The 8,227-nt window shown below is 37.4% G+C and overlaps 1 non-coding gene and 1 pseudogene across 1 annotated transcript; one reads left to right on the top strand and one right to left on the bottom strand.

Annotated features, from left to right (window-relative positions):
• Nucleotides 1-1,323: 1,323 nt before the first annotated feature.
• TRNAI-AAU (transfer RNA isoleucine (anticodon AAU)) lies at nucleotides 1,324-1,397 on the bottom strand. Its single transcript has one exon. It is a non-coding gene; the product is annotated as a tRNA-Ile (tRNA).
• A 5,621-nt stretch (nucleotides 1,398-7,018) lies between these two features.
• Nucleotides 7,019-7,841, top strand: LOC127131904 (protein FAR1-RELATED SEQUENCE 9-like; annotated as a pseudogene).
• Nucleotides 7,842-8,227: the final 386 nt, after the last annotated feature.

Here is an 8,227-nt window from a genome sequence, read left to right as displayed (position 1 = left end):
TGAGAAAGACTATAACTTGTTCAAGTGTACGGATAGTCTTTGAACTAATTCTATTATAGTGAATTTCCTTCCTGGCTTGGTAGCCCCCAGACGTAGGTGAGTTGCACCGAACTGGGTTAACAATTGCTTGTGTGATTTGCTTTACAATCCTGTTTATATTTCCATTGTGTATTAACAGATATTAGTGTCGTAACATCACCTTCGACATCTTATATCTGATACCAGAATTTCACGAAGGTACTTCTTATTGGTCATGGATGCATTCTCAGGGTATTCTTGGATTTCCAAGAATCTCATGATGTCGTAGTACCAAGGATGGCCATCAGCTCCGTCTTGGGCTACCAAACAATAAGCAGACTCGTCTACGTAGTCAAGGTGGAAAAATTGTGATTCATTTTTCTATTTGACCTTAAACATGGATGAAAGAGTTTCTAATGCGTCGGCCAACTGATTTTCTTCTCGAGGGATATGATGGAAGGTAATCTCATCAAAGTATAGGATGAGCTTTAGGACATTCTCCTTATTAAGGATCAACTTGTGATATCGGGCTTCCTAATCTCCTTTGACTTGACTGATGACCAAGGATGAATCTCCATAGACTTCAAGAATATTGATCCTAAGCTCAATAGTAACTTCTATACCGAAGATACAAGCCTCGTACTCTGTCATATTGTTGGTACACTCAAAACACAACCTTGCAGTGAAAGATAAATGAAAACCAATCGGGAAGGTGATGACTGCCCCAATGTCATTGCCATGAGCGTTAAAAGCTCCATCAAACACAAGTTTCCACCGTGACCCAGGTTCTGGTCCTTCTTCAAGGTCGGGGATATTGCCATCCCTTATCAACATAATGTCCTCATCATGGAATTCAAAGCGCATGGACTGATAGTCCTCTAAAGGTTTATGTGCAAGGTAAACCTGACAGTACACTCCCTTTGATAGATTTTTGAGTGACATGTTGGTTGTCATACTTAGTTAAAGCCATTTGCCAACGGTCTACTCTACCGGTTAAAGTAGACTTCTCAAAGATGTACTTGACTTGATCCATCTTGAAGATTAATAGTGTCGTATGCATGAGCATGTATTTCCTTAGGCATTTGGGAGCCCAAGCAAGGGCACATCAGGTTTTCTCAAGCATCAGATACCTAATCTCACAATCAGTAAACTTCTTGCTTAAGTAGTATATGGCATTCTCTTTTCTTTCAGATTCATCATGTTGATCGAGGACACATCCCATAGACCCCTCAAGGACTCTGAGGTATATGATTAAAGGTCTCCCGGGCACAAGAGGCATCACAAATTTTGCAAAAATATTTTAAATGGCCCATGCAGGTCTCGAACCTGCGACCTTCGCGTTATTAGCACGACGCTCTAACCAACTGAGCTAATGGGCCACTTGTTTAAAAAGGTTTGAAGATTCATATGTGACAGCAAATATCATAACTATGATTTTAAGTATGGAATTAACGATGAAACACAATTTTAAAAATGTGATTTTTGAAATGAATTAAAAGATGATTTTTAATTGGGTAGGGAAGATGGTGGAGGATTAAAGTTATGTTAGGAATATCTTTAGGGAAGTTCAAAATCTTCTCATAAATTTTAACGAGGCTTGAACATCATTTGCAATTAAGGATGAAAATAACAAACTGCAATTAAGGATTTGTAATCTTCCCCACAGATTGGTCCGCCTAGTAGCATCTCCTGTTAAGGGTTCACCACATCCCTAGCAGATAAAAATTACAAAAAAAGAGAATCTCGCATCAACACATATCATGTCATATCATATCATATCATATCATATCATATCATATCATGTGATATCATATCATATCATATCATGTCATAAGGATTCAGGATCAAAATTCAGGTCTTCTTAGTATTTAACCATCTCCCACTATGATCATATGAAGAGTGTCCTGCTTCATATTCTCTAGTTGAAGACGCTTAAATAGGGGCAACTGTCATTCCCCGATTTTGGTCCGGAATTTTTTTATTTTTTCATTTTTTATTTGGCACATGGCCTAAAGTTCATTTGCATACATTCATGACCAAAGGCAACCGTCCATTCCCAAATCCATATTTTTTGTTAAAACATTGGCCTAAAGTTCATTTGCATACATTCATGACCAGAATGCTTTGGTGACCCCTCGAGCTCTCACACCTGTGTCACCATACCTTCCATGGTACAATCCAAATGCAACATGTGAATTCCATAAAGGAGCATTGGGACATGACCTGGATTCTTGCTTAGCGCTGAAAGCCTTGGTGCGAGAGTTGATTAACAAAAAGAGCTTAATCTTTGAAGAAGATTACCCGAAGGTCAAATGCGAATACCATACTGGAACAATGGGGCACTCCATCGATTGATTGACATAAGGTCACCAACACTCAAGGAGGAAGGCTCAGGTACATATACTTTGATCTCTGGGCCAGGTAATGAGGAAGGGAAAGGACCCTTGAAATCCCTCAAGGTTTTGTTCCACAAGGAAGATGTCAGGGATGTGGCTAATGAGCTATCATTGTTTCCTGGTAAGAGCATTGAGATACCGTCTTGGATTTCCAATGTCACGACCCATATCAATGAAAGAAAAGGAGAAGTGAGTAGTGGATCCAAGAGGGTTGCGTTCAACGATGAGATTGAAGGAAAGGAATTTGATGATCATCATGCCAATGTCAAAAAGCTTGTTGATCCCAACCTTCAAGTTTGAAGAAGTCAATTCCCTAAAGCTGGCAATCATTTGGTTGTTTCAGCATCTCTTTTGGAGTTTCCTCGCATGTTGATTGTTAATTGCTTTTAAGCATTGTTGTTTTCTTTGAATTGGTAAGATTAATGAAATGTTTATGCATCTTTTGAATTAATCCATTCGTATTCACTCGTTTTTCATTCATGTTAAAAAACAAAAATACTCCTCTCATTCACTTTTGTTTATCAAACCGTTGTGTTAACAAAGATTGGAAGGAGGATGATGAAAATGAAACACCTGAAATTGTTGTGGTATGCTTTTGAGTAAAACCTTGTCGAGGATGTAAGGCATTGTTTCAAATCCCCAAACACTGGAGTGATAAGGAGTTAATCCCTAGACAACCACTTTGAGCCTAGAAGTTGGTGTTTATTTCGGATCTAAAACCCTTAATCTTAACCTGGGGCAGGGTAGTTATGTTCAGATAGTTTGATTGTGCATTCGATCTTTCAAAAAAATCGTCCATAGGTACACCCTCCAATTAGGTTCAACCACATGTTATCCTTCGCGCACATGTTGAAGTGTCGAAGAAGCTAAGAAAAGCTAAAATTAGTGTTGGTTGATCCTTATCCACTAATAATGTGGTAGTCAACACCTTTAAAAAATAAAATAAAAAGCCCGCTAAGTCAAATACCACAAAATGACTTAGGCAAAAGTCAGGGCATCCCGATGGACCGAAAGCTTCAAAGAAGCGGTCCAGGCAAAACCAGGGATAAAGAAAATCAATTAAAAGAGGTCACTAAATCCTCAACAAAAACAAAATAAGGTGACTGCCATTCAAGGAAATCTATCTTGATCCCTCATCTTTACCATCACACCTTCAAACCCTCTTAGAAGTCGAATGCGTGTGTCGAATTAACTGAACATAGGAACTGGAGATCATCAAGAAGAAGGGGTGGGTAAAAATAAATTTTGAGCCTTATATCCTTTTGTTTCAAAAAACCGTGAACCAGACCACGTTACAACCCTTAAAAGACCTAATTGAGACATGGTTTATTTTGAAAGCATACTATAACAAGGTTGTGTTAACTTGACTCCAAATGATTTTTGTTAATCATTTGATGGCACCAACTTGCATACTGTGAATAACTTGATCACCATTGTGTTCTTATCAATGACTCTTTCACTGTATTTCACCCATTCATATCAATAAACTTTGAGTTTAAATTTTTGCATAAACATTGCATTAAAATTACCATTTTTTGAATGCACAATCTTATTTGCGAGTCAACACTTAGCATCAAAGAAATTCCAAATACAGTTGAGGAACTTGATAAAGTGAGAGAAGTCTAGTCAGGGGCAAATCACTTTGAGCATCAGTTAATTCGAGCTAATCACCCTAAGGGTCATCTCGCCAAGAGTAATTTGTTTCAAGACTCAGACCGGGGCAAGTCACCTCAGAGCTCAATAAGTCCAACTATCCAAAAGACAGTCAATCAAGAGTCTACCATTCCAACATTTGGTTAGTCAAGTTCGGACCATTGCAAGTTTCAAACACTTGGGGCAAGCCATCTTGAGGTAGTCTCATGGCAAGTTGTTTCCAAACTCACTTCCAAGGTGAACATTTCCAAAGACCCAACAGACTGGGGCAAGATGAGCCACAGAGGGGCAGGACCTCTTTCTTCATGCTTTCAAACTGCTCAAACAAATTTTGCCATACGTCAACCACTATTGAGTTTAAGACGAGTGCCCGAAAATTATGCTAGCATGATTCATGAATCCTCCAAAAGGATCCCATTGGCTAAGTTGTGGCTGTCAAGCTTGATAAAATTCTCCTTTGGCAACATCTATCGCAAAATATTTGGTTGAGTTCTCGGTGTTGAGGAATCATGAGCTTCCATAAAAAGCCTTTACAAACTCCCAGTCTGCCTATTGTCAGCATTGCATATCATGATCATTCATATATCATGCATAAAAAAGATTTCAAATCATACATAGCCGAAGTGTACTTCGGGCTCATTTTGCATTGACCCAGGTCTTGTTGTTGATCCTATACCCTTTGACCTCTAATTCCAGTGTGTATTTGGTGCCCTTAAACCAACATCCAGTTTTCGCGGTCATTTTCAAGTCCATTTGTTGTTGGCAAAAACCGTTAAAAGTTGGTTATAATCCATTACTTACGGTTAAGAGTCCAATTGTTGTTGAGCATTGTCAGGTCATATATGAACCTATTGTTCAGTGCTATTCAGGTCATATATGAACCTGTTGCTGAACTTTATTCCATTATCAGGTCATATATGAACCTGTTGTTCAGTGCTATTCAGGTCATATATGAACCTGTTGTTTAACTTTATTCCATTATCAGGTCATATATGAACCGGTTGTTAAGTGCTATTCAGGTCATATATGAACCTGTTATTGAACTTTATTCCATTGTCAGGTCATATATGAACCTGTTATTGAACTTTATTCCATTATCAGGTCATATGTGAACCTGTTGTTCAATACTATTCAGGTCATATATGAACCTGTTGTTGAGCTTTATTCCATCATCAGGTCATAGTTGAACCTGTTGTTCAATACCATTCAAGGTCATATATGAACCTGTTGTTGAACTTTATTCCATTATCAGATCATATATGAACCTGTTGTTCAATACTATTCAGGTCATATATGAACCTGTTGTTGAGCTTTATTCAGGTCATATATGAACCTGTTGTTGAGCTTTATTCAGGTCATATATGAACCTGTTGTTGAGCTTTATTCCAGTGTCAGGTCAGATATGAACCTGTTCTGAAGAGTCTTTCTCTATGGTTGTCTCAATGTTGTCAGGTCATATATGAACCTGTTGTTGAGCTTTCATTCCAGTATTACCAGGTCATATATGAACCTGTTGATACACTCTTCTTGAATTTTCCTGAGTTTTTTAGGTCATATCTGAACCTGCTGTCAGAACTTCTTGATATTCCCCAGCATTGTCAGGTCATATATGAACCTGTTGTTGTGTTTTATTTCAGTGTTATTAGGTCATATATGAACCTGTTGTAGCATTTCTTCTTTCTTTATTCGGGTTTAGTAAGTCATATATGAACTTACTACCGAAATCTCTTGTATTCTAAGTATCGTCTATCAAATTTCACTTTGAGTACTCCCCGGTGTGTGTCTGACTCTCCAGCAGGATTGTTTTCCCCAACAAAGTTGTTTTTTTACCATTTGTCTGTGGGTCATCAGCATTCCCCACAGATTGGTCCGCATAGTAGCATCTCCTGTTAAGGGTTCACCACATCCCTAACAGATAAAAATTACAAAAAAAGAGAATCTCGCATCAGCACATATCATGTCATATCATATCATATCATATCATATCATGTCATAAGGATTCAAGATCAAAATCCGGGTCTTCTTAGTATTTAACCATCTCCCACTATGATCATATGAAGAGTGTCCTGCTTCATATTCTCTAGTTGAAGACGCTTAAATAGGCGCAACTGTCATACCCCGATTTTGGTCCTGAATTTTTTCATTTTTTCATTTTTTATTTGGCACGTGGCCTAAAGTTCATTTGCATACATTCATGACCAAAGGCAACCGTCCATTCCCAAATCCATATTTTTTGTTAAAACATTGGTCATTGTCTAGGCTTTTTTTGATCATGGTGCTTTTATGATTATAAAATGGATTCTAATTATTTGACTTTTTAATTTTTAATTTGATTTTAATTTCAAATTACGTCTAATTCCAAATTTCAAGTTAATCTTAATTGTTTTTTTACTAATGATTCAAACTCTAATTGATTTTAATTTTCAAATAAATGTTAGGATTGATATCAAAGTAATTTAAACAAATTATAGATTAATTTGATTTTAATTGGTTTTATTGGTTTTTTGATTTTAAATTGACATTTAGATGAGTCTTAGTTATTTCTAAAATCCATATCCATTTCCATAAACCAAGTTACAACCATTCTTATTACATTTTTACAAACACTTCAACCAAGTTCAGATTACAATCACAAATTCATTATATTTCAAAATTACATACCATTTAACCAAATTCAAATCAAATCATATTCAACCATACCATTCATTCAAACTTTCAAACTTTCATTCAATATATCCAATTCCATTCAATACAATTCAATGAACATTCATTACATAATCCCAAGTCACAATTGCATGTGGGATCCTATTACATAAACCATTTCACTTCAATACAAAAACCATTGTTTGAACCAATTTCCAAACTTTCCATTTCATATATAAACCATACAAATACATACACCCAAATTTCCTCATTTATGTCAATCACATCCTACGTTTGAAACTGAGTTCATGAAATGTGTTCACGACACCGAGACCATTGATGAGTTTGAGTCTTGTTGGCGCTCCCTATTGTATGCATACTGTGTCGTGGATAATCAATGGCTTCACTCAATTTACAATGCACGACACCATTGGGTCCTTGTCTACCTGCGTGACACGTTTTTTGTACAGACATCTTTAAATGCTGGAAATGAATGTTTGAACTTTTTCTTTGACGGACATGTCAATGCATCCACCACATTACAGTTGTTGGTTAGACAGTATGAGAAGGTTGTATCAACTTGGCATGAAAGAGAACTGAAAGCAGATTTTGAAACTACCCATACTAGCCCAGTTTTAAAAAAACACCCTCTCCTATGGAAAAGCAAGCTGCAAATACCAGAAAGATATTCATCAATTCCAAGACGAGTTAGTAGAGACAATGGCGAATCCTGCTACCAAAATCGATGATGCGGGAACTATCACCACTTACCGGGTTGCCAAATTTGGGGAAAACCAAACATCTCACACTGTCACTTTTAATTCTTCTGAGATGAAAGCTGGTTGCAGCTATCAGATGTTTGAATATTCAGGAATCATTTGCCGGCACGTATTAGCAGTCTTTAGAGCTAAAAATGTTCTTACCCTTCTGCCTTATTATGTGTTGAAACGCTGGACAAGGAATGCCAAAACTGGTGTCCCGTTAGATAAACGTGCATCTCAACTGCCTTGTAGTTCTCATGACTCTACGACAGTACGTTACAACAATTTACGTCAAGAAGCAATCAAGTATGTGGAAGAAGGTGTTGAATCAGTCCAAACACATTGTGTTGCAAATGGCCTAGAGCAATGATACTGCAGAACCATACCACTACGAGTTTGCAATGATAGTACTCCACACACATTCCAAGTAAAACTTACAAATGGCAAAGGAAAAGTAGTACAACATCAGTCCAAGCTTCTAGAAACAATCTTCTCTCTTACATCAAAACCACTTGCAAAACTTGCCACCAGGATCAGCGAGCTTTATGAAAATTTCAGTCAGAAACATGAAATGCACAGTTGGACAGAAAGATTTAGGCTTTGGCTAAAGGAACTGTCAGTATTTAAAAAGTCACTGCTCCACAATGGCAATGCTTTGGATGAGCAAATAGGTGTAAACCAAGTACCAAATGAAGAACTCCCTATTTGGCTGGCAGCTCAGAGGGCAGTAACTCGATATGAAGGGATTTTGTCACC

The sequence above is a fragment of the Lathyrus oleraceus genome, chromosome 3 (assembly GCF_024323335.1).
Source record: "Lathyrus oleraceus cultivar Zhongwan6 chromosome 3, CAAS_Psat_ZW6_1.0, whole genome shotgun sequence".
Lineage (NCBI taxonomy): Eukaryota > Viridiplantae > Streptophyta > Magnoliopsida > Fabales > Fabaceae > Lathyrus > Lathyrus oleraceus.
Note: the sequence above shows the minus strand (reverse complement) of the source record. Positions and strands in the feature narration are given on the sequence as shown.